The sequence below is a fragment of the Scophthalmus maximus genome, chromosome 4, assembly GCF_022379125.1.
Source record: "Scophthalmus maximus strain ysfricsl-2021 chromosome 4, ASM2237912v1, whole genome shotgun sequence".
NCBI lineage: Eukaryota > Metazoa > Chordata > Actinopteri > Pleuronectiformes > Scophthalmidae > Scophthalmus > Scophthalmus maximus.
In genome coordinates, this window is record NC_061518.1 from 19848767 (window position 1) to 19874150 (window position 25384).

The window sequence follows — 25384 nt, forward strand, 5'->3', positions numbered from 1 at the left end:
AAAAATTTTACGCCTGGTAAGTTTGTCTTGTTTTTTTTTTTCAATTGTTATACATTAAACAACATATTTAGTATCTATACTGTGATGACTCTGAACCATTTAATCCACATGTTTTATACTGAATTAGCCCTGAATCAAGATTCCTGGAAACAATTACAACTGAGAAAATTAGACAATGTTAAAAAATAAGCATTTTCTCTGGCCTGAAAATCTGCCTCCTCAAAGCTGCACGTGTGACTATGACAGTGCACGCCTTTGGTTGTTTTCTTTTAAGATGTGGCAGAATCTTGGCTGCGCTTGTCCTGATGGTACCAGCCAATACCGGGAGCCTTTGTGCTCGTATGTGTTTGAAATGAAAGGGGTAAAAAAAAAAAGGGGGGGGATAGCAAGAGTCTCTCCTCAAATACTCGGGGTTGCGCATGAAAAAGTAAATGAGCATCCTGATATCGGGTTCTCTTAATTTTTCAGCAGATGTGATGAAGTGACTTTCGATTGATGTTTCCTGAAAGTGGCAACATGTGTCCCTCTTACCCGGCTGGTGCAGTCCTCTCGTCTACAGATGCGTCGCTTGATGTACCCATCGAATGGCACGCTGCGACTTAATAAAATATCACTGCTGTTTTGACAGGGAAGACTTAATTGAGTCCCTTGTCAGTTTTATCAAACTGTGTGTTATCGTCTTTTGAAACTTTTTTCCTTCTCTTTTCTCCCTCAGTCTGTCTCTTGCTCTTATGGAATATGCTAGCAGTTGAATCCGCTGCAACCAAGAGAGAACGGGACGGGGGTTGAGAAAAAAGGAAGGAAGAAAATAAAGTGCAAGAGAACAACACAGGGATCCAAAGAGAAATAAAGCGTAAAAGTGAGTGAGAGTCGGACAGAGATAGAGGAGGAGAAATAGCCAGGAGACGCGGTGCGGAGAGCGGGCCTTCTTAGGCTATCTTGTCATTGGATTCATAATTCAGGTTTGTGATTTTAATTTCCCTCTGTTCTTATCAAAGGCCAGTGGAGCGGCAGGGGGAAGGCTGGTAGTTAGCTGGATAACTGCATATGAGATGAGCTGCAGCAGCACTCCGTCACAATGCGTGGACGACATGATAGGGATGGAAATGTGCTGCGAAGAAGAAGAGTATCCAGTCACTCACTGTGACTTCCTCTTTCAACCAGCCAAAACCCAAAAAGCATGTGTTGTTTACTAAAAACCTTTTTTGACATCGTCGCCTCCCTTCCTTAGACGCCATAAGCAGTCCCTCGTCCCCCAAAGTAAATTCAATCACACACAGAGAGGAGTTAGACAATATGCTCCTGTGAAGCCTCCTGAAAATGCTGCAGATGAATAATAAATTTTGGCAGCGTTGGAGGAGGTCTTTTGATTTAATAATATTTTCTTGTATGTCTTTAGTAAAACTGCTGTTCTTTCAAAGTGTATGTGTTTACTGCAATGTAGGAACACGGTCACACAATCAGACAGCCACCGGGCCGGTGTTTCAGGTTGGTGGGCGGCCCCTCAGAAGTGTGTCGGAGCGTACAGATATCAAACCGGTAAAAACTAAGTAATATGATCATTGTGTGTGTTGCCCAAACTTACTTTGAAGCAACATGAACGCTACAAACTCTGTCAAGATAATGTTTTTTTATGTCAGTTTCTTCTCCTATGTTCTCCCCTCATTTTCATATATTCCACTCTGGTTTTCTCCTTCACCTTCCTGTGTTTTCCTTCTTTATTTCCTTTACATTCCCTTTAACATTCATTCTTCTCCCCTCATCCCTTCCTCCTCTTCTTTTTGTCTATGGCTGTGGTGCTTACAGGACTCTGTAGTGCCGCTGTACTTCCCAGTGAGCCATTTGATCATTAATTCATCACTGTTCCAGCAGTTATTTTGACGGGTGAGTGCTTTCATGTAACAAGCGCTAGGCGCTGCCGAATAAACAAGCTAACACAACACCTAAATCCTCAGTAAGTAGGTGAACTTGGAGTTGAACGAAGCATTAGGTGCAGCCTTACGGCCGTACAAACTACTATTTGGCCAAATCATACCTTTATTGCCAATAAAGTAGGGATTTGGGCCTTTCCTTAATCTAGGGGCCCCCAAGTGGCGGACAGCGGGCCAGGTCCGGCCCACAAGAGCAGAATGTTCTTGTGGGCCGTTGCTGCTGACAATCTGTCATAACATACATGAGATGATGTGTGCGCTTTTTATTGTCATGGCTGTGTTGTTGACTTTGTGTTTTGCACCGTTGCGACTCACTCTGTTGCCGTCTCGCTGGGTTTCTCTCTTCCCCCGTCTCTCTCCTTCGCCCTGTCCGTCGGCAGCACCGGGAGAAATCCTGCCTGCGTCGGCGTGCCACCAAAACATCCATAAAGTTTTTTACCGTCCTGGCAGGCGGCCCGCACCATAGTTCCAGCTGTGCTGTAGCAGTCGCACAGTTCTCAGCAGGGAGGGAGACGATGGTCTTACCTGTCACTCTGGCTCCGTTGCGCATGAAAGCAAACTGCATGCTCTCCTGTGCATCTGTTTGTCTTATGGTCTGTCCGACTCTCTCTCTGTCCCTCCCCGGTCTGACTCTTTGCCTAATTGGCTCTTGGGTTAATGTGGTTGTAGAGATGCTGCTGATGCCTGTATATCTGGATGGCAGATTTTTACACTTTAACAATCAGCATTATGGTTACTGTTGGTTTGCAGACAATCTGTATGTCAGGTCTTTTTAGAAAAGTTGACACAGTTGTATTTGCTTCAGGATACTCAGTGCTGTTGTGTACTACTTGCTGTAGTGCTATTGTTGATCAGTTTTTTTTGCTATTAGAAGCATAATAAATAGACATTTTCAAGTTTGAGTCAGATGATAAAAAGTGTTTCAGGATGTTTTTTCTTCTTCTTTTCATTGTTTGTGTATATCAGTGTAAAAACCCTGGGTGTTTTGGCATGCTTGACTTAGTTTTAGCCCTTGAGGAAATATAATTGGGGACGACTGCTTCAACCCGAGTGAGATGTAGTTTACCTGCTCTCTGAAGGCACAGATCAAGATTGTCAGTCATCACAGTCTCAACAGAAAGGGTCATGCTCTCTCTCCGTCGTGCTGCTTTCTGACCAGCTCAAAATAAGTCTAGTAACACAATTTTCTCTCAACAAATGCCAACATGTAACCGTGACAAAATGGAGTATCTTTTATTTTTGCCCTGGTCCTCATGAACTTCACCAAGTGCCCAGAGTCACACGATACTGGATTAGGGGACAGGGGTCCAATGGCAGACCTCACATCTGGGGACCCCTCGTTTGCGAGCTCATTGCAGATCATTTAAACAGACCTTCACCCCTCAACTATTTAATTTTCAATTGTAAACTCACCATTATTTTTGTTTTATTGAATCATTCTTTTCTTTCAGATGCTATGGGTATCATTATGGGTAACACACACATATAAATTAATGTGGTGCACACTGGATGATCTGAAAGCCCAGGAAGTCGAGGTGTGTGTTACGCTCCTGAAAAGGACCATTCACCCTTTTCTTCTCCATCCTTCAGTGGTCCTGAAATAATGTAATTTGAAGATTTACGTGCTAGTTAAGATTCTGTAGCATTGCCAAAGTGGTTTGCAGCACACTGCAGTGTGGAACAATCATACAAAACCTAGACCCTCTTTCGTTCTTTTCCTAGAAACGTTTGAGTCCTCCTGTGTTTTTTTCTCTTTCCAGCCTCTTTCTTTCCTTTCCCTCCCTCTATCCCCAGAATGAAGGTCTGCTGGGGCATTTTTTTAAGACAGAGGCTTCCTGGACTATTTTGGTATCAAAGCTTTGAGGCACCAAGAGGCATGCTCTCTGAAGTTGACATGTAAGGAGAGGAGGGCCTTCCTCTCTCACTGGTTTGTAGGGGGCAGTGGGGGGGGGGGGGGGGCACTCAGTAGCCCTGCCAGGAGGGATCTCTATTGGGGATATGAGCCTCAAACACTCCCCTTCAAGCCCAGAGCCTCCTGAGCCATTGTGATGCCTTACACTTTATACGTTCGGTGCGTAGTTGACTGTATATAGATGCGGGCTGGTTGTGAGTGCATACATTTATGTATTTGTGAATCTTTGCACTCTTATTAACCACAGCTGTCGGGGCTGTTTCCAACATTTTCACATTTCTTTTAACCAAAATAAAGCTTCACAAAGCAATTTTTTTTTAACACGGGTGCCCTAAATGGCAGCAAGATGTGGGATGTGTTATTTTTTTTTTAAATTGAGAAACACGATGATTCGCGTATGATGTGATGGTGATTGAAATGCAGCTTTAAACAGAATTTGTTTTGATAGGCGATGCTGGTGTGCACGTGTTGGGTAACCTCTCCAGCTTTTTCTTCATTTGTGTTCATGAACTTATAATCAGTACAAACACTTTGGTATTCGAGTCCAGATGCTCCGTGTTTCACTTCCGTGTGGGAACGATACATTATTGGTGACCAAATATGAGGTTAGAATTTAATTTGTGCAATTGTCAGTCCCTCAAATTGTTGTATGGGAATTCAGTTTAGTATTATTAGATTTTGTATTGTTACATTAAAATAAATCTGGAGATTTAATGTGAATGGGAACAGCCCAGCTCTCGCTAAGGATGTCCTGCCTGCAGAGGCTGTGACTATGAACCGTTTGACCTGGCTAGTCTCTCTACCAACACACTGCTCCCTGATTCATCTGCTGCCAACCCCTTCAAGTTATTCATCTGGAAGAAATATGCATTCATCATTGTATTTTTAATCACACCAAATAGATAGACAAAGGGAATGCCTTGGGGAGAGGGGGAGCAATCTACAATTCCCAGAGCTCAGATGGTATTCCTGCCCTGCATCGTCAAACATTCCCCAAATTGACTCTGAATTAATTTATTTTTAATGTGTGGAAGATGCTCTGCCACCGAGAATAGAGGCTGTGTGTGTACGAGTTCATGTGTGTGCTTGTGTTCCTGTCTGTCTGCAGTGTAATAGCAGGTTTCTGTGTGCATTTGCTAACTAGCGTGTGTGTTTGTATGTTTCAGTAAAAAAAGGAAAAAAAAAACACTGTGCACAATGCTTTTGCCTTTTTGCTTGTGTTTACGTGCGGACATTCTGCAAGGTTACGAGGAAAAAAGAGAGTAGGATTAGATTATGAGCTAAACAGAACACAGATTTTTTTTTCTTAATATTATACATAATGAAATTGCAATGTTTTCAGAGCTGTTCTTCTCACAAGCCCACTACAACGATCCCCGTTTGACCCGTCATCCTTCCAAATCAAAGCCCGGTATTGTTGTGGAGCTGTTTGGCCCAGCCAACCCCAAAGAAAACGAGCGAGCTCATCCCTCCATTCTCCATTCCATTGTATTCATTAATAAATTAATTTATCAGCTCGTCTTGGTTCCAGCCTAATTGAGTCCCATCGCAGCCTTGTAAGTAGGACACGTACGGAATCCGACAAATGGAATGGTATCCGGCCCGCGGTCCTTTGGGCTATGTCTTGGCCCTGTACCCTGCAACACACTTTGCTGGGCTGCTCCGTGTGTGTGTGTGCCCCTTTGTGTTTGTGTCTGAGTGAGGATAGATCTGATAGCTCTTTCATCTGCTTTGAGCTATCTGTTGATTATCTCGCTGCAGTGTGGTCATATCATGTGTTAGCTGGGACAGATTGGCGGGTGGGGGTCGCTCTGGGAAGATGGAAGGAGATGGAGAGGAGCAGAGGGAGGAAGGAGGCTCCCCGTTACCCCATCAGAAATGAGCTCCCACTGCATTGTCTCTACATATACGCATACCCACATATGCACACGTTCGTGCACACACGCACACACTTATACACACACTCTGCAAACAGATGTGCGCTCAAAGAAAAGGGAGGGTCTTCTATAGCTTAATGCCATTACATTAAATTTTAAATAATGTTATGCAAATCAGAAATGACAGGAGATTATCTCCTTGGGACCTTAAAAGGGATTCGTCAGTTCTTATTCCAATAGCCCTGGAAAGTAGCCCAGACGTCCTGAGTGGAGAAATATGGCAGGGCGTGACGGAACCCGCCGCTGGTGAAAGAGGAGACCGTGAGAAAAGGCCCCAAGTGTTGGCTATTAAAATCAATTTAGCCAAGGAAGTCAATGAGGAGAAATCCCTGAGTGAAGGCGCCTCCCAGGACAGCTCAGGGGTCCTGGAGAGAGGAGCACGGGGCGAGGAGAAGAGGGTGCGATCGCCGCATGCCAAGGTGAAAGTGACTCGCATACCAGGGGATGGAGGAAGAGCTACGGAGCCGGACTGACTTTCACGTTTTCCCCCTTGTGCTTGTTTGCTCTCGACAGCCTTGCGTGCAGCATGGCTGTAAAGAGCTTGGCCTGGCTCGGACGCTTCCCTCCCTGCAACACTCCCGATGTTGACATAGAAATTTACTGTCGTAAAAGTTGGATGTAGAGGAGAAACAACAGCGCTGTGTGAGAACTACGGATGTCTTGCGGTTTGTTATCCTGCCACCGTGTGCCAGTTTGTACTGACTGACTGAATGCACATCATAATGGGAGACATAGAGGGGGGCTGGTCCACACAATGACTCCTCCGTTTTTGTCCTCCACCACCCTCGACATCCCTCTCCTGTTCCACTGCAGGCCAGGAGTGCGACGGCCGGGCTTGCACAACACCCAGTCTCAACATTGTGTTAGGTACAGAGCCATCCATTACTGAGCAAACAACGTCTTGTCTGTCTCCAGTGCTCAGGGCCAACAATTAAAGACATCCTGCCAGCACTGGAGGGAGGGGGCGGGCTTGTATAGGGTGGTGGGGTTGGGGGGGGGGGGGGCAGATCTTATCAGAGCCATTCCATCAAATATTGATGGACATAATTGAGGTTTTTAGGCACTACAAGTGTCCTGAAGAGTGGATCTGTTTTATGGCTAAATGCAGCTATGGTCCGCTGGAGCAGACAGCGGAAAAGTCTTGTGTGTAAATTGCATGTTATGTGGACTAACTGCAGACAGTTTCACATTATTGAGATGGGATATGAGGTAGGAACTTGCATTAATGAAATTCTTCTCCTCCCACATGGTTGGAAAGTATGTCAACACCAAGTTATTGTAACCAGCACTTTATTTTATCTCAAAGAGAAAAATGCATGAGCATCCTTTGAAATTATGATCATGTCATCGTATCTTCATTCTCTTTTTTGAATAGTCTTTCCTATTCCGTTACAAAACAGAAATAGCATCTGGGCTTCCTTTTGGTGTATACGTTATCCCTCTCTCTCTCTCTCTCTCTCTCTCTCTCTCTCTCTCTCTCAGCCATTTTCAGATAATATAGGATTATGTTTCAATCTCTTTGCTTGAAATATAAAACTTTTGTGCTACAGTTCTTATCCGTCTCTGTCTCTCGGCACGCTCCCTGGTGACACCAGCCTCAGAATGGCAGCTTTAATTTGCAGGAAAACAAGTTGAGAATATTGATTTCAAAAAGTGCTCTGTTCTCACTCTAGGAAGAAGAGAAAAAAAGAAGGGGGAAAAAAAAACCTGTCTGCTATGTGAAAATCTGTAGCCTTCAATTAAGTGGGGCTTGTAGGTGTGTGTGTTTTCATTTGGGCACGGTGTTCACTTGAAATGATACATTAAAGGCTGTGTTTTACTTCAATCAGACTATGAAAATATACACACAGACCTAAGTGTCTCTTGAAGGGCTCCGATGCTGGCACACAAACCCCTCCACCGTACAGCACCAGACAAATGGGCGGTATTCATCTTAGACTAAGAACCGTGTTCGGCTGCTCCGAGAGGGGAAAACACTGCCTTTCCCACTTCTGAGGGCGACACGTGTCCTGGAATTCATGTCAGCTGATGTTCACAGGTCTCAAGACTCACTTCCCGTCCCTAAGACTGTTTGTGAAGCACAATAATCGTACGTAGCCTATTGTTTTTAATTCTGCCTCTACGCACGAAACAGAAATGGAAAGCTTTGCTGCTTGGCTCCGTCCCCACACTGGACTCTTGAACCACTGTATTTCTATTTATTTTGACTTAAAACGTACAGCGGTTCATTTTATCTTATTTGGTGAATAGTCGGTCCCTGTGGTAAGGCTTATCCCCTTTTAATGCAGGGCCTATTTGGGGTTCTGATCTGGTGCTTAGGGCCAGACAGAGTTGGGTATCAACGCTGGGAGCGACTGGAGCTGGTGGTTGTAACACACCATCCCAGAGGCTTTTGGAAGTCATCCCACTAATACAGACATGACTAAACCTCCCTATCATCCCCCACAGAATGACACGGCACGGCTCCAAGACTTAACTCTTACAAAGAGCTTAAATATCTTAGATGTGTAATGCATAATGGAGGTGTGTTCTGTACTTTGGGGCGCAGAGTATTCCCACAGCTGTACTACAATAGCATGATGGCGTGTTCGCCGCATCTGCACAGCGGTGTCAACAGTGCGAGTCGCATGCGGATGGCTGAATAATGTGAGGATGAAGACCACAGTGATGATGGAGAAAGATGTCTATGCCCTTTTTTTTAGTGAGCAGTTTATGTTGATTGCAATATTCTCCTAGGTCGAGTAACACAAGATCACATTCATTCTCCTTTACTCTCTTTTTGACTCTACTGGTGTGTGTCTGTGTGTGTTTGCATACACTGTGCTCAAGTTTGCTGAAAAGGGGGTGGGAAGCTCCCCTAGTGGCCCCTCCAGAGATTTACCTCGGAGAGTACCGCTCTATTCAGCAGCAAGCACACTAATGGCAAGAAAAATAGCAGACACATTACTTTTTCTTGTTTCCACATCAGCAGTCCAACTGTGTGCTGTCTATTTTTGTTTGCTTATATATAAATATATATATATACATATAAATGTGTAGAGGGCGAGGCTTGTTTGTGAAACATAGTGTAAGCTCAAAAAGGGTGTAGGTATTTAGTGTTTGCAATTCAAGTACAGTATTCTCATCAGCTACTACTAAATAAAAAAAAGTGTTAAGGGAGAGTTGTTGCCTTCGCTACTGCTATGATTCAGCCTCATTTATTCTGTTTAGTACCGAGAAAGTAGGCTGCAGGATAGTGCCTTGGAGAGCAGCAATAAAAAAATGTAATCTACTCTTCTTTTTTTTTTTTACTTTGATATTGAGTGTGTTGGGGATTCATACAAACTTGCAGGCCAAAGCAAGAAGCAGACACCTACAAACTTGAAATCTTAAAGGTGACATATTATGCTCATATTCAGGTTCATACTTTTAATTTGCGTTACCACTTGAAAAGGTTTACATGCTCTAATGTTCAGAAAGGGCATCAGTGTTCTCATACTGCCCATTCCTGCAGCTCCTCTTTTCACCCTCTGTCCAAAACGCATGGATTTATTTTAGCCCCGCCTCCTGATAAACCCCAGTCAGCTCTGATTGGCCAACAGGCCCAGTATGCTGTGACTGGTCAACCTGTTTCGAAATGTTCTACACCAGCAAAGTGGAGATTGCAGGTGGGGTTACCCCAGAAGAGTGGGAGAGAAATTTGAACCAGTTGGTCAGAACCAGGCTGTAGGGTTTAGCCAGCTCACTAAAAAAAACGACAGGGTGGTCTTTTTTCACAGTTTGTGGGCCGGAAGGCTCCACAGTTACACACATTTATGTGCACAAACACTGAAAAGGTGATTTTTGCTTAATGTGTCACTTTTAATCAGTGAAGTGGGGAAAAAAAACAACATGGATTTCCATACATTTTTGAGTGTGTCTGATGGCAGTAGATTCCCTCCCATTGAGCCTGTAAGTAATAGTAAAGTAAATAATGCCATCTGATGAATGCAATGTAAAAAATATACTGTATTTGGAAACATACATGAGGGTATACGTATGTAAGTGTCTGTTTGCTACACAAATGTGTGTATGAACATGTTCCTATGGCTGTGTAATGCATCTTAATTGAACCTTTGGCGAAACACAAATGCTTCATCATCGCTAACGTCGCCCTCCAGCTATTATGAGCTGAGGGAAGTGACTGTTCTCCCTTGGCAGGACAAGGCACCTTGGCGACTTGTTATCTTCACTTCACCTTTCATTTGTTTCAATCCCTAAGTGGATTTAGCATCATATGAGTGTGTGAGCAGAAGGGAGCGGGTGAGGATGGGGGTGTGCTGTGCTGGATGTATTTGTCCTAAATTGATTACCTGCTACCCATTCTACTTGTTCGTCCTCTTTGCATGTGCCATGGTGCTGGCCAGCTGATCGTATCAGGAAGCGGTCAGCTGCCCAGGATATTTCAATTTCATTGGATTTAAAGGGGACTGGGAGGAGGTGTGCACATTAGCGCCTCAATACAATCACATTTGTCAGCATGATCCCTTTTAAGTGCATTTCAATTAAGCCGTGATTCTTTGATTTTATTATGCCGCGGCCTTGGCGGCAACACGCTCACTACTGGGCTCTGTCTAATGTACACAATTTAATTTCCTTAATTGAGCTAACGTGCTTTCATATCCTAATTCCTCGAATAATCTTTGATTCCGGTGTCTGCTGTGGCAGGCTTTTAATGAAAGAGAGGGCAGCCTAAAAACATCTGTTAGACCTGTGATTAAATCATCCGCATAACATCTGCATTCATGAGGGTGTTAGCGTGCTGCTGGGCCCTTTGTCTATTTTGGGCAATTATTTTGTGCGACTGTAGAAATACGATATATTAATATAGACGTGTTTGTGTGGTTCTTGTGGATTACTGTTGTCTGGGTTTGTTTCCATAGAGAACTGCCTATTGATACAGTGAACCAGAGGTCTCCTTTAAACAAAAGGAGGGATGGGGGGGGCCTTTGCTCTTTGGATGAGGTGTGTGCATAAGCGGTTTGTGTGGACTCCTTTTCTGAAAGGTGGTGAACAAATCCCATTTCCTCTTCGGGAAGCAGTAAGGAAGTTGATTAAGCCGTTATATGCGCACACACACACACACACACACACACACACGGATGTGTAACACTGCTTCCATACCTGCCGGCTTCTCACAGTGTCGCTGGAGTACCAGCAGAGAGCCTTGTAGCCCACTGCAGTGTGAAACAGCACACCTCTTCTCCCCATTCCTCCCTCCTCATTTCCCTCACTCATCATCTCACACCAGGCCTGCTTTTATCAAGATTCACGTGAAATGGGGTATCAAATGAAAGCCATCACTCTGCTTACTTAAACCTGTCTATATTCTCCATTTCACCACCACCCCCCTTACCCTCTGGTCGCTGTCCATTAAAGAGGAGGGTGGTGCTCACCTGCCATTTGGTCCCCTCATCATATGACACACGGTGGCACAGCACGGCTGTCATCACCTCCGCCAGGCCTGGATCAGGTGACTAGATTATATCCTCGCCGTCTTCCATTTCCCGCTTTCTGGCTACAACTAAAACAGATCCCACACGATCAGGACAAAACCAACCGAACGACCGACCAGTCAGCTGCCTCCGATGTCAGAGAAATGCTTGTGTCAGGCGCTTCTGACTCATAAGCATCAGGTCTAGAGTTTGATGGGTGATGTTTTAAAGGGAGCAGCACTGCTTGTTAAGCATACACACCTCTGAAATTTTGATTGGGGATGTTAGCATGGCCTTGTGGTTAAAGAGATTAAAGAACACGGGTTCAATCTCAGGCTGCAGCAACACCTTAAACCACCTGTTACCATGCCACAACAAACTACAGCTTATGGCATGGATGATATTTCTATTGTCCGTAAGAATTACTTGGAGTTTCATGTGATAGACCACAACTAAAAGCTTAACTTTTTCTATCCCGCTGTTTTGTGATGACCTATAAATTGGCAAAAGGATAGATCATCCAGAGTTGTTCTTTGTGTACTGTAAAGATCTTTCTGTAAAAGTGACCGACCATGTCATGAATCACAAAATTAATTAACTGACAAATCATGGAGTTCCCAGACTTCAGTGTGGTCCGCCAAAAAAAAGTAAATGTGTCAAATCTAACATTCAAAAATTAACACTTGACCGTGCAGATGACGTCGGAATCATGTTTTAATCGGAAACACTTCTGCTTCGACTATAGTGCGCTGATGATTATAGCCTGCTTTATAGCCTACGAAAAAGTCAAGGGGTCAACTGAGACGAAGGGAGTTGTCTAAGTTCAGCCAGATGTTGTTTATTTTATTGTGTCACAGCAATGTCGTGTCATTCATTATGCGCTTCTGTGGTCATGGACAGATGAGTGTCTTCAGAGCGTAGCCACACCCAGTCGACAGGGCTAATTGCTGTTGTACTGCCATTGTCTTTAAAGCCCCATTTTGTGGCTGGCGTGCTAACTGTTGCAGCAGCATGGGACACATGGATGCACAATGGCAGCGTCTTTCATGTGGTGGGCATTCGTTTCGTTTCTGATTATGGTACATGATTGTGTTTTTTCCTCTCCTCATCTTGTGTTTTCCTTGCTGCCTCTCTGTGCCTGGTCTGTTTCAACCGACTTGGTTTTTGCTCTCCATGGGCGGTGCTGCGTCCCCAGTGGTGGCATGGAGGTTGTCTCTGCCTCACTGGTGCCCACATTAGGGAAAACAAAAAAGTAAAGAAACTTTCCCTAACCGCGGAACCCACACGGAACCTTCTCTGCCTCTGACTCGTTTTCACCTCGGTGACTGACTTTGATTCAGGCAGCACTGAAAACTCGCAGACAAATAATAAACCGTTTAAATAGTACCGCGGTATCACGTCGAGGTGGGATAACTGACATGTTTAAAAAACAATGTATCACTCAAAGAACTCTCATTAGCCGTGTTTGGCTCTGTGTGGTTAGCATTGCAGAGGAGGAATGATTCTGCTCCGTCTGGCTGTGTTTGATGGTCCACATTCCCCGAGGGCCGAGCCTGTGAGAACCTTTTCTTCTTTTTCTTCTTCCAAACTCAACTCACTTTAATGTGTAAAATGTTCCAGTAAAAGTCCAGTGCCATCAACTCATTCCACCTCCTTTGCTCTCCCCGTAGACAACTCCCTGGGCCAACTTGACCTACCCCCTTCCTATGACCTCTCCCGGTGGAGTGGAGTGCAGTAATCTGACCGGTGCACTCCTTGCCGACACCGTTGAGTCCCCTCTGTTGTGCTATTACCAGCTGAGTGTTATTACCCCTCTTTGCACAGGAAAATATGCCTTGATTTCCATCGACCCGTCCCCCCGAAATCAATGCTTTTAAAAAATCTTGGTCACCTTTTACTTAAGAGCAAAAGCATGCATTTTATGTTTTGACATGGTCATATTGATTGGGGCAGTGGATAAGACGGTTGGAGCGGGATGGAAAGGGGGTGTGGTGGTTAGGGAGGGGGCAAGGGGGTGTTGACCTCTCTCGTTCTTTCTTTCTGTCTGTCCTCCAATCTTCGCGCTTCTCTGTTTTGGGCTCTCAGTCGCTCCTGCGAGTGTCTGGTAACACTGCCATCCTTAATGGCTTTCCTGTGCTCCATCTACCCCCCCCATCACTTCCCCGCTCAGTCATATCCCCCCCCCCCCCTCCCCTCCTCCTCTCTGGACACACAACCCCCCCGCGCCATGCACTTTCTTTCTCCCCACCAATCAATACTCTGTACTCCCCCTTGTCTACACCCCACGTCACTCACATTTGGCCCCTGATAAATTATGGATGGGGGCCTCTCACATCACATCTAAAATTTCTATTGTGTTTGTCAATGGATGATCGATACTTCACCTTGCCTCATCCTCAAAGCACCTCGTGCTCTCTGTCCACTTTCATCCCCCGGTCTCTTCTACCACTTTTTGTTTGTTTATGATTTTTCTGTTTGCTGGAAGTGCCTCTAGTGTCGGGGTCTCCACGGCTATAACTTACAAAAAATAATCATCAAATAAATGCATTCGCCCCCTTGCACTTTCCTCGCTTTCCCACTCTGCCACTTTCATCACTCACCTTGCCTCTTCAACCACTCTTCTCCTCTCCAAAATCGTCGTTAACATGTGTCGGCATCGGGTTAAGACAAAACACCAGAGTTTGAAATCTGTGCCTTGATGGTGCTTCATGAATGAGCACTTGCCGTTTGATGGAAAAACCACATCATCGTGCCTTCATCTTGCATTTTCATTGGTAGCCTTTATCCGCCCCCACCCCCTGAGACTGTTGAAGGCAAATCAACACTTGGCTGGATGTTTGAAGTGAAAGAGAATTTGAAGAATGAGAAGGACTATAAACAGACAAACATGCCCTTAGCCGTCCTTCCCGACTTTATTTAGCTGTCAGTGTTTTCCCCTTTAATGTATATACGATATAGACCGTCGTGCAACCTTCACCGTTAAAAGAAAAACGCAAACCCATACACACGCACCCATACTCATTCACACGCACTCACTTTCATCCACATGCCTCAGCTTTTGTTTCTCACACTTGTACCCTCAACTTTCTCTCGCACACACACAAAACATGCCCGGGTCAGAGCATAGCTGGGGTTGTAATTTAAGTGGCATTGAGCTTATCACAGCCCCGGGGTTCAGCTCTGATCTCCGGCACTGAGCAGCACCTGCTCCTCACACCAGATCTCACCTCCCACCTGCTGACGAGAGAAACTCCGCTGTCTAATAACTCCGGCAACGGCGGCTCTCTGCCTCCTTTTTCATGACCACTTAACCCCTGACATGGCCTTTTAAGTGAAGGTCTGGTATTCGTCTGCCAGCCTGGCAGCCGAGCATTTGTGCCATCGCTGAACACACAGTCAGCAGCCGTGGCGAAGAAACGGCTTCGAACTACGACACAGGGGGGAGAGTAGTTGGACATTTTCGTGTATTGTGTCCCTGATGATGATCTGGCTCAGAAGAAGGGTCAGTTTAATTTTCTTATTTTATTCTCTGCTCTGGGCAGCAGAGGAGTTGCAGCAACATCAATGATGGCAAGCTACAAAAGAGGAAAAGGGAGTGAAGCCAAACATGCAGCAGAGAAATTCCATTCAGAAAAAAAACAAAAGTAATTTTAAGGCTTTGAAGGTTTATCCATATAATTATATGAATGAAGGAGCAAGTTCATCGTAAGTCAGTAACTCAGATGGAGGGTTAAAATGGGCTGAGAGCGTTTGTGGATTGGTCTCTGAGACTGATCTGCTTCATGTCTGTCTGCACGCTCTGCATCAGCCCCACTCCACATGCGTTCCCACGTCCATTCCCAGAGCCCCGCCACGTCCCCCGCCACTTTCCAAACCAGGCAAGGTGAAAATCTTCAAGACCAACTTCCATCTTCAGTCAGCCTCAGACATGCCTCACCGGCTTACGAGAGGAGCCCTTGTTGACCCTCGCTACATAAATAGCTGCACGCACAAATCATCCCGTACAGACACACATGCACGCACCAACCCCACTGACAGATGAGCCTCAGAGCAGCACGGCACGCCAGGCAGGAAGAGAATCTCCCCCTCTGAGCCGGGGTCAATGGCTTTTATCTTTAGTGTGTCTGACCTTAGCATGGGGCTTATTCATCTGACAGTCTTGCATGCTACGGGTGTATCCGCTAGTAGTTGGGGGATCATGGGTAACTATTTCTGACAGTGAAAATCAGTGCAGTGGATACATATGTTCTGTAACATAGTAAAAAAGGCAGGACCTGAAACGATTACAGCGTAACTGATATGTTTAGTAAGATTGATCCCTGAAAGCCAAAGATCAATTATCAACCCATACACTCTTGTCCAAGTAAATACGAGTGTGGCTTGGAAACCCCGGCTGATCTTTTGCGTTACTGAATTAGAAACAGTAAAAAGATATAGAGATGTTTGGTCAGAGATGATGTCCCTGTGAATTCTTCATAATGTTTATGACTTTCAGTTCCTCACAGTGTGAAGCGATTGATATTGTACTCACTCACTCATCTCATCTGTTCAGCCATTATTGGACAATTTACTTTGTAAATATATTTCAATTGTGTTTGACCTCTTGTAGAAAGGCTGACATTGCTCCATTTAATTCTTCCGATCTGTCCTTCTCTCTCTCTTGTTTGGTTTTCCACCTCTCTCCATCACTTTCGCACCCGCTGCTTCTTTCTCAGGACCGAGTTCCACAAAGAAGGTGGTATTGTCCCAGCGCTCAGCTGCCGGTTCAGATTTTCCAGCAAGCACAGCGAGGGCTTTCCTGATTTGTGTGACAAACACAAATGCCTTTAAATTCCCACCGCCCTGACTCCTTACCAGTCTCATACCTCTTGATGCATTATTCACATCTTTTCTTGCACCACCACCCCTCCACCACAAACCCTCTCGCATCGGAAGAGGGACAGCCACACACTTCCCTGGCAGAAAATCTATACAGCCTTGACGTCTTCACTTCGTGTGGGCAATTAATAGAAACGCAGGCGGAATCTTTTTTTTTTTCTCATACGTTAATAGATTAAGGTGAGGACGTAACAATCCCATGAAGCGTTTACGTTTTTGTGAAGATAATAATGGTGAATACGGTGATTATAAGGAGTCCCCCAGGCTGATAGTTATTAGTTGCCATAGTTAAAGATACAGTGTGTAATATTTAGAAGTAATTATTCACAGAAATTGAATATATTGGCCATTACTATGTGTTCATATATGTATAATCACCTCCAACAAAGAACCTATGTTTTTTCATCAACTTTGAACATTAGGGGGACCCGACCTTCGTGTTAGTATCCATGTTTGCTACGTCGTATTGTGGACTTCCAGGGTCTGACTTCCGAGGTATAATGGAACGCAGCATTAAAATACGGTTGCAGAAAACAGTCCAGAATACGTCCCATTCACCTTGAGTTTCCAGCGCTGCGAGAAACTGGAAATGGAGTTAGCTGTGCGACACCACAGTGTCCCCTGTTGGGTGCTCAGTTGGTTGCGGTTTGCAACTTTACCACCAGATGCCGCCAGAAAAGTATAAAAATTACACACTGGGGATTCGAGATAAATGATTTATATTAGATAGTGATAGATAATCCACTGTCACCGTAGGTGCTGCAGTGCCCTCTGACATTATTTACACCTGTTGAGACATATTACATATGGAAGCTGTAAACCTCACACTACTCAGTTGACTGCCTGACATGCACTCGCTATCCCTCATAAATGTCTGCTAGGGTTTGAATTACGTACATTGCTGCTAATTTTCCTACTTTTCTTTCTCATGGCAGAAAGGACAAACAAAACAAATGTCACCTGCTCTTGTGACTTTTTGTGAGGGAAGTTCCCCAGTGAAATTGCAAGTCCAAGCATAGGTTCAGTTTTGTAAATACGGTAAATTTCCTGGTGTTGCCCATGTTGGCGTGCCAGCACATTAAGCAGGCCAAGTATCTCATGCCGCGCGGCCTTCCGCTGTGTTACCCGTCTCCCTGCCGCCACGCTCCCATGTGCTGACACCCCGCCGCAGCTGAGCATAGACCCGTCTGCTTCTTAATGGTGAAAAACGAGAGCTGTCATGTCGTAATCGTGTAATAACCGTGCATGGTGTCACTTTCAGCAATTAATGGAGACGCTGTGACTGGGCTGCGTAAATCCTGGCTAAATCGGCTGCGGCGGGGCACAGTGGTGGAGCAGAGTCGGAGAGGCTTATGTGAGGGTGTGTTAGTTTATTTGTCCCCCACATGTGGGAGCGGTAAAGATTTGCATGCGCCTGTGCAGTTTTTAGTGATTCGACACGTGGTTGCAAGCAGAAGAGAGATTGGCTGTGTGCCAGCGAATGTTAGGTGATTAGCTGCATTCATCTGTTTGCGTACACATTTTTGTGGGTGTTTGTGATTTAGTGTATTTGAACATTAATGAAATCAGTTGGTGATTGGCCATGGAGATGACTTGGCAGACTCGCCTGCTGCCCACTCTGCTCTTGATGTCTTGTCAGTCTTCACTGTATCGTGCATTATAAATCAGCAAAGCCAGAAAAAAGATCTTTAGTGGAAGGTCACAGTGGAGACACAATTAGAGGGTGTAATGGTATTTCCATGTCTCCGTTCATGATACAGCCCTGGACGGATGCCTTATGTTTTCTGTTTGTCTGTCCCATTCTCATGAAAGCAATTTTTTAGCAGCACCTCAAATTTGGCAAAAACGGTTATTTCGAATTTTAAGATTACCTGTTTAGATTTTTGTTAGTTAAAGGTCAAAGGTCAAGGTCCGCACAAAACATGCCCATAACTCAAAACGTCATGGGCTAATTATGACAGCATTTGACACACATGTCTAATTGGGTGAAAATAATGAAGTGATGACATTTTACAGCCAAAGGGTCAAAGGTCAACTCCACTGTGACATCATAATGTTCTGCAAAAAACACTCCTGGTCATTATTCAAAGCCGTAACTCAGGAGCAGTGGGGAAGATTGTGACCGTATTTCCTTCAACCTTACTTGTTGATGAAGGCATACGACCGCGAGTCGGTAATTCTAGTTACTCACAATTGAATCCTCAGGTTCCATCACCAGCCTTAGTGGTTTGGAACAAAAAAAAATAAGCACACCATATCTAAATAGTCAGAAGAGGGTCTCTGTGTCTTAAGAGGGGTGTGAGGAGCTGTGAGCCTGCCCATGAGGCTGGTCTTTACAGAGGAGAGACGGATGAGGTGAACGGGGTGAGCTGTCACTGAGACCAGAGTAATGACTGGAGCAGTCTGCTCCAGCCAAACCCTCTGATTGTTTTAAATTTGTTTGGGTGTGGGCAGTCTCTGACTTTATGAGGTGTCGGGATATCACTGAGTTTGTGTGTGTGTGTGTGTGTGTGTGTGTGTACACACTTTGACCCCTGAAAAGAAACCTCTGTGATTTTCTTTTTTTTGGTTTGTTTTCAGAACATGAGTTCCCTAACATTGTGTGTCGGTAAGTGGAATCGAGCAGTCTCACTTACGCCTGTCTGTACTCTGGCACTCGTACTCGCTGGTCTTAACCTCTTTTGGTTTGCTTGAAGAGTTGAGTTAAAATTTTCTTTCCCTGCTCTTGACGCCTTAGGATCTACTTGGCTCGTTCCCTTCCCTCTCTGTAACACACTCATACACACGCACGCACGGACACACACAGGCACGCTTTCTCTCTGACATATGCCAGATCTATGTGGCATATGTTACATCCTTCTTGAGACTTATCACAGTTTCTATTTCTTTCCTTGGCCCATCAGTTTACTTACAAAATAGATTTTGGCAGAGTTATTGATGTATAATGCATTTGCACCAGTGAGCTTATTTTCACTGTAATAATCTTTTCTAATATTAAGTGATTTTGTATAGCTCTTTGTGACAGAATGAAAGCGGCACGGAGATGATCAAACAGCCACTTGTTTCAGGTCAGGTCTCCTCCGTCTATCTGTCAAAGCCGCTCCAGAGAGGGTTAGGGAATGAGAGAGCACATGTGACGGGAGGGAATTTCTCCAAAACAACGCCAAATCACTCAATTCTCCACTCTTCCCCATCCACTGTGGAGATGTGTCAGAATCCAACGTCTGTCACTGTATCCCAAGGCGGCCTCTAGATCCAACAACGAACCGGCGCCTCTTGTCTTGTCACCTGTTATCTTTACCAGACGTCGAGTTCTGCGTTGGATCACTCACAGCTTTCCTTAAAAAAATGCAGAATTGGAGTTTTACAACATGGAACGTGCCGTGGCATCCATTCAGATCTTTTAGAGCTGATGAACCATAATGGCTGAATAGCAATAAGTCACTCAGAAATAATTCTTCTCTGTAATCTAGCCAAGTAACAGAGTCTCAAGTTAACATCTGGGTGTAAGCCAAACACTCTGAGGGATGACAGATGACGCAACATTTATAATTAGCAAAGCAACAATGTCTCATGGAAATAATGGTGATATGCAGCTTATTTGCAATTGGCGTTTAATGCCTGTGCAGAAAGACGTGTGGTGTTTATGTGGCAGAGGGAAGTGGAAAAGCGTGGAGATCAGTTGGTAGATGGAAGCATTTCATTTAAAATGCTCACCAGCAAAAACATTTTGACGTTGACAAAGAGTTGAAACAACGGCTAATCCTCATCAAGGTTATCTCAACTCACTTTAAACAATACTTATATTGCTAAATGTTTTAGTAATGCATCTGTTGCCACATGCTGATCGCATACGGGACGACTAAGAACAGGGAACCTTTTGCAGGTACATTGAAATAATTATTTGGTGAAAAATGTCATCTATGTGGCCTTAGCTTTACCCTGGAACAGATATCTAGACTGCACAATTGTTGCGTTGGTTGCTAATTCTTATGAGAAGAGACAATCCTGAGGTAGACACATGTTTCAGATTTGTTCCAGACAGTATGTAGATTATTGTTTGAACCCACTGTTGCACTGTTTTGTATGAAGAGCAGAAACTTGTGAACTTACTGAGCTGCTCTCTCCCTCTGAGCACTTTCTGCCTCCACATGGTTCATCTGCCGCATTTGACACTAGCATGCTTTCGGTACATTCTTGGAGAACTTTTATTCTGTGAGGAAAAAAAGCTGCATTAATCATTTTTTTCTGGCAACTTTGGAACAGAAAAACAACAGAACGGTTAAAACAGATATACAGTCACCAGCTATCAGTGGCATACACAATTGTCTTGCTGCCTATTTGCACATCTAGCAATCACAGAGCACCATTAGCCTTCCTTCACAGAAGTCAAATTTGACTTTTTTGGAACCAAGTTAGGATTATGAAACCTAAACAGTGGTCTCGGAGAGACAAACGGTCTGTGGACATGCGAGTTGATTGAAAAATCTCCTTGATTTTCGCTCTGTGAGCATCCTGTAAACATCAAATGTGTAGGTTTTGGAAAAATAAAGAGGAAAGGTTCAAAAGAGTTGTTAGAAAATGTTGCCCAAGTTGTTTTTACTCACGTGTCCTGGAAGTGAAGAGTGGGGATGTTGTCAAGAGTTTCCTGTGGGGAAGGTGACATCCTTGTCTGAGGAGTTTGTCCCTGACTCCCCCACGCTGCTTCCTCTTTTGGCATCCCCTCTGACAGGCAGATTACATTTGCTGCACAAAGTCGTTGTAGGTACAAGCATAGAGTATGTACTTTGGATTAATAGGGAGTGATATATGTGTAAAGAGTAGTGTACCTCCTAAACCCGGAGGTGTCCTGCGGTGAGTGCATGGTGCTCAAGGTGAAGATTAGCAGAGAGCTTGTGGCAACATAACATCTCCTACAGGTGTTGTGTAGTCGAGCATTTGACACTTACTTACTCTAAATAGCAATAATCATGAAATAATATGCTATTCAAATTATTATGCGATTAGGGTGTATTTTAATTTTTTTGTCTGTGCATGTGCATATTTTTTGCGTGCACCTCTGGCTCTGTGTCAGACTGTCAAGCATTTGCCTTCGAGTTTTACACAATGTCACATTCCTGAAGTTGTCATATTTAGTCCACTGAGGTACAGAGTATAAAAAAAAACCCACTAGCATACCAATGAGCTTATAAACATCACAAATATCCCCCCTGAGATATGACACAGCCCTAAAGTCAGGGAATAAAATGCGTATGTCTTGTTATATGATTTGGGTCCTTTGTTTGCCTCTTTGTCTCCTTTGTTTTTCATTCTTGCTTGCTTGCTTCCCTGTCTTTATTTCCCACCTCCCCGTTTTCAGTGTTCCTGCAGATTCCCCTGCTGTCGTCACTCGTCACATTCCCCAATCTGTTAGCCTTCAGATACCGGGGCCAGACTTGAAAGGAAGTCTTAAGGACGAGGAGCTTATACACTGTGCCAGATTTTGTTAAATAACTACGAGATGTTGGTGCCAATTCATCGGTAATTGTCCCTTCTGGCACAGTCTGTTGAAAGTCCTGGAGAAGCCTAAGCTCAAGATCACTGCAAGTGTTAATCTTCTTATACTTAAGGTATCAGGTTTTCTTTTGATGTCGCTAAACATGTTGACTCCTATCTCGGCGCAGAAGGCAATCCAGACATAGCTATGAGCGAGATGGGGGTTTGTCTGTCTTCCTCTTCCAAAAATCTCATGGTTTATGTGTTCCTCTGCAAGCATTCATTATGATGCTAAAATAAAGCAACAACAAAATGAAAGGGGGGGGGAGGAAACTGGAAGAAAGGGATTGATTCTGTACTAATTGTCCTTTCCGTAGCACAATTTGGCTCGCGCATGTACAGTGTAAAATGGTCTGATTTATTTTTAATGAGACGCAATGCTATTTCTCAGACTAGTCTAGCCCAAGGTTATTTCCAAGACCTGGTTTGTCAGGCTCCTTTCAAGATCAGACATTTGTCTCAAAAGTATAAATGATTTAGTGTCTAATTAATTTTCCTCACCTCAGGGTGCACTGTATGTGTTTTAGCTCAGGTGTGACGGAGTCAGCAGTTGATTGTGTACCTGAGTGGAGATGACCACACAGATTCGCATTTGCTGGGGAATCCGCCCCAGGGAGTCAGGTGCACCCTCCTGGGGCCCTGGAGTCCTTGGCACGCCGGGCCCCCTCAGGTGCTCAGGTGAGCCCGGGTGATCAATCACTGATGCTTTTTGTCAGGTGAGATTCTCCCATCAGTCAGGCAGGCAGGCAGGGCCTCAGGTGGTGGGTGATAGTGCAGAGGCTGTGGGATCAGGGCGAGCTCCCACATGTACAACAACACTGATCCCACACACAGGTGGAGATTTGTCACGGGCTGGTAGGAGCTCATCTCTGATTGAATATGGTGTTAAAACATGACATGTGCACACATATGCGGAGAGCAGTTTCACCTGCGTATGTGTGAGAGTACCTATTGAATAATCTGTCAATGTCCTCACATCTGTCTGTGGAAGTTTGTACACCAACACACAAATATATATATATATATATATATATATATACACAGTCAAAAACCCAGGCGCAAACTACTTTCTTTCTTTCTCATCCGGCAATCAAAAACAAATGTCTGCCTGCCTGCAGGGACTCTTTAAACATGAGTCCTGGAAGATTTATGGCAGAGTTTAGAACTTAATTGTGCAGGTTCATTATTGGAAAAAGACAGGTGGGGACTGAGCCGAGGCATGTTTTATCAATTTGGTTGTGTGTCTTTCAGTGTATCTGAAGGTATTGGCATAGTACGACCCCTGTTTTTACTGTAATTCCACTTTTGATTTATCTTTGTCTGTCTCTGGCAGGCGATGTGGCGAATGCTTCCTCTGCTGCGACTGACTGTGGCTGGAGGTGCTTGGGTGTAACTGGTCGGTGTGCATTCAGGGACCACACCGAGCATTGGCCAACGAGTTCAGGAAAAGTGTAAGACAGTGACGGGCTTCCGCATTCTGAAACAGTTAAGTGAATATTTCATTATGTTGTGTCCGCTTGGTTAAAATACGCAAGGATCATCCTATTTTTCTTTTGTTTTATATAGCATATATTAGTATTTATTTTTTGGATTCATTAGTGTATTGGTATTTTTTTAAGGTACCAAACACATGATGAAAAATGTCTGTCTGGTAGAAGGAGAAGAGGCACGCAGTCCGTAACCTGAAGGTCGTTACACTCTAAGTCAATCTCGGCCAAACTGAGCTGGACAGAACCCATTACAGAGCTCATATGACGCTTGGTGGGTAGACTGGCATCAGTCAAACCCACAGGCTGCCCCGGGGTCACACCAAAGCTGGCACTTAGAGTTTTAACACACAGACAGCACACATTATCCAGCTAATGACGGAATTACAGCGCTGACTCACCATGTAGCTACATGTAAGCGATGGGAGGACGGCAATAGATTATCGCCTGGAAGAAGAGGAACTTTCCCAGGAGAAGCAGCTGTCAGCGAGCAGGAGAGAGAGAGAGACGCAAATAAAGAAAGAAAGAAAGAGAAAGGTGGAGATGCACATAAACTCCCCAGAATGGAGGTTTAGATGATTGTAATTATGACTCTTTAAAAAACGCTCAATACTGTCATTATCATTGAGTCATATGCCCATGCAAGAGAAAGGGATGTTTAAAGGGATGTGTCATCGGTGTCTGAGGTTGAAATTGTTAGGACGGGTTTACACTGGGAAGAAATGAGATATACGGAGTGTCCTTTAAGACTGGCACATTCAATAAACACGGATAACATGTCCAAGAGGAACGTGATGGATTATGCTGACTGTGTGGGTGTTTTATTCCTGCATGCAGATATGTTTTCATTTGTGACAGGATGCTTATGGTCCGGATATGGACACGTGGATATATTTAAATGGTTCATGTGGATGTGTACTCATGGTGTGTGTGTGTGTGTGTGTTCGCTGAGTCTAAAGCGTCTGTGCCTTAACACCAAGAAGCTGTGAGTTCGAGTGCAGTGACTATAGGCGTCTATGTTGTGGTGACTCTGTATAAACGCCGTGGTCACTCTGTTTTCTTACTTTGGTTCCAGAGCGAATGTCTGAAAAGTTCATATTTTCAATGGCAACTGTGAAGGAACCATAAATTCACAGGATGCTGTATTTTTATCCTCTTCTTGTAATGAAAGTTCCAGAGGACAAAATAGTCCCAGTGAGGGTGGGGTGGGTTGTGAGAAAGCATTGTGGGGGTTGTAGGGCGGGGGTGGACTGTGGTTTTGGGTACATAAGAGAAGGAGGGTGCAACTCTACTGGATATAAAGCCATTTGGGAAAAGCTCTGAAAATTGTTCCCCAACAGCCTTTGCTCCAAAAAAATGAAACAACAAGCCTTTGAGCAAGCAGTGTCCGGGTCTGTCAGCTTTTTCCAAGTGAAATACAATCGAGCTGGGTCTGAATATTCTCAAGCAAAATGGCTCCAAGTTCAATTACTCATTACAAGCCGCATGACAGTTTCCATTGTGTAATACTCAATCTAACAAGACTGCACTTAATCGGCCAGGCACCCCTGTTCACACTGGAGTCAGTGTGCCGAGACAGGAGGGAAGGGCCCACGACAAGAGGCCCTCTTAACTACTCCATTATGGTCATACATACCTGTAGAGGAGCGGACACCTGAGACCTGGAGCCAGGCAGCTAGAGGCAACCAGCTAACACCGGTTGCACCTTCTTGTACTTGATTGTTGTCAAACTGTTATAGTTCTCGTGCTTTTGTGTTCATTGTGGGCGCCTGAGTCGGGAGGAGATTATCCGGTTGCTCTTCAGCCTCGGGCTTTGCTCTTGTAATGAATACAAAAAAGCCTGTCCTCCAATTACCACTTGGAAGTTTGCTGTACACCGACGATACAATGCTCTCCTTGATAAATATCATTTCATCATCAGTAGCACTTGACAGGTCCGAGGCATTCGAGCTGGTTTGCTGAGGCGGTTCCAGGTTGTTATTCACAGCTCATCCTTGTAACCTCCTTTCCCTGTGGTGGCAGAGAGAGGGAAAGAGAAGCCCCTCTTCTAGTTAGATCACTGTGGTGGTGGTGGGAATGCTGGAACCAACCCTGTTAAAACTTGAAAACATTCCCTCTTCAAACCACCATGACTGAGTAGATTAGCCCCCCCCCCCCCCCCCCCCCCCCATCCGCAGGAAAACAATTTTTATTTCCTGACGATATTTGGTGCGTTTAATTCAGAAACAATGCCAGCTGGCGCACTGAGCCC

General features: G+C 44.6%; 1 long non-coding RNA gene across 2 annotated transcripts; it reads left to right on the forward strand.

The window, feature by feature from the left end:
- The first annotated feature begins 719 nt into the window (after window positions 1–719).
- On the forward strand, window positions 720–23923 carry LOC124849924. Of its 2 annotated transcripts, none has more exons than XR_007030612.1 (3): window positions 720–962; window positions 22980–23131; window positions 23266–23923. It is a non-coding gene; the product is annotated as an uncharacterized LOC124849924 (long non-coding RNA). The 2 variants fall into 2 exon arrangements; XR_007030613.1 differs by lacking the exon at window positions 720–962 and adding an exon at window positions 20715–22324.
- Window positions 23924–25384: the final 1461 nt, after the last annotated feature.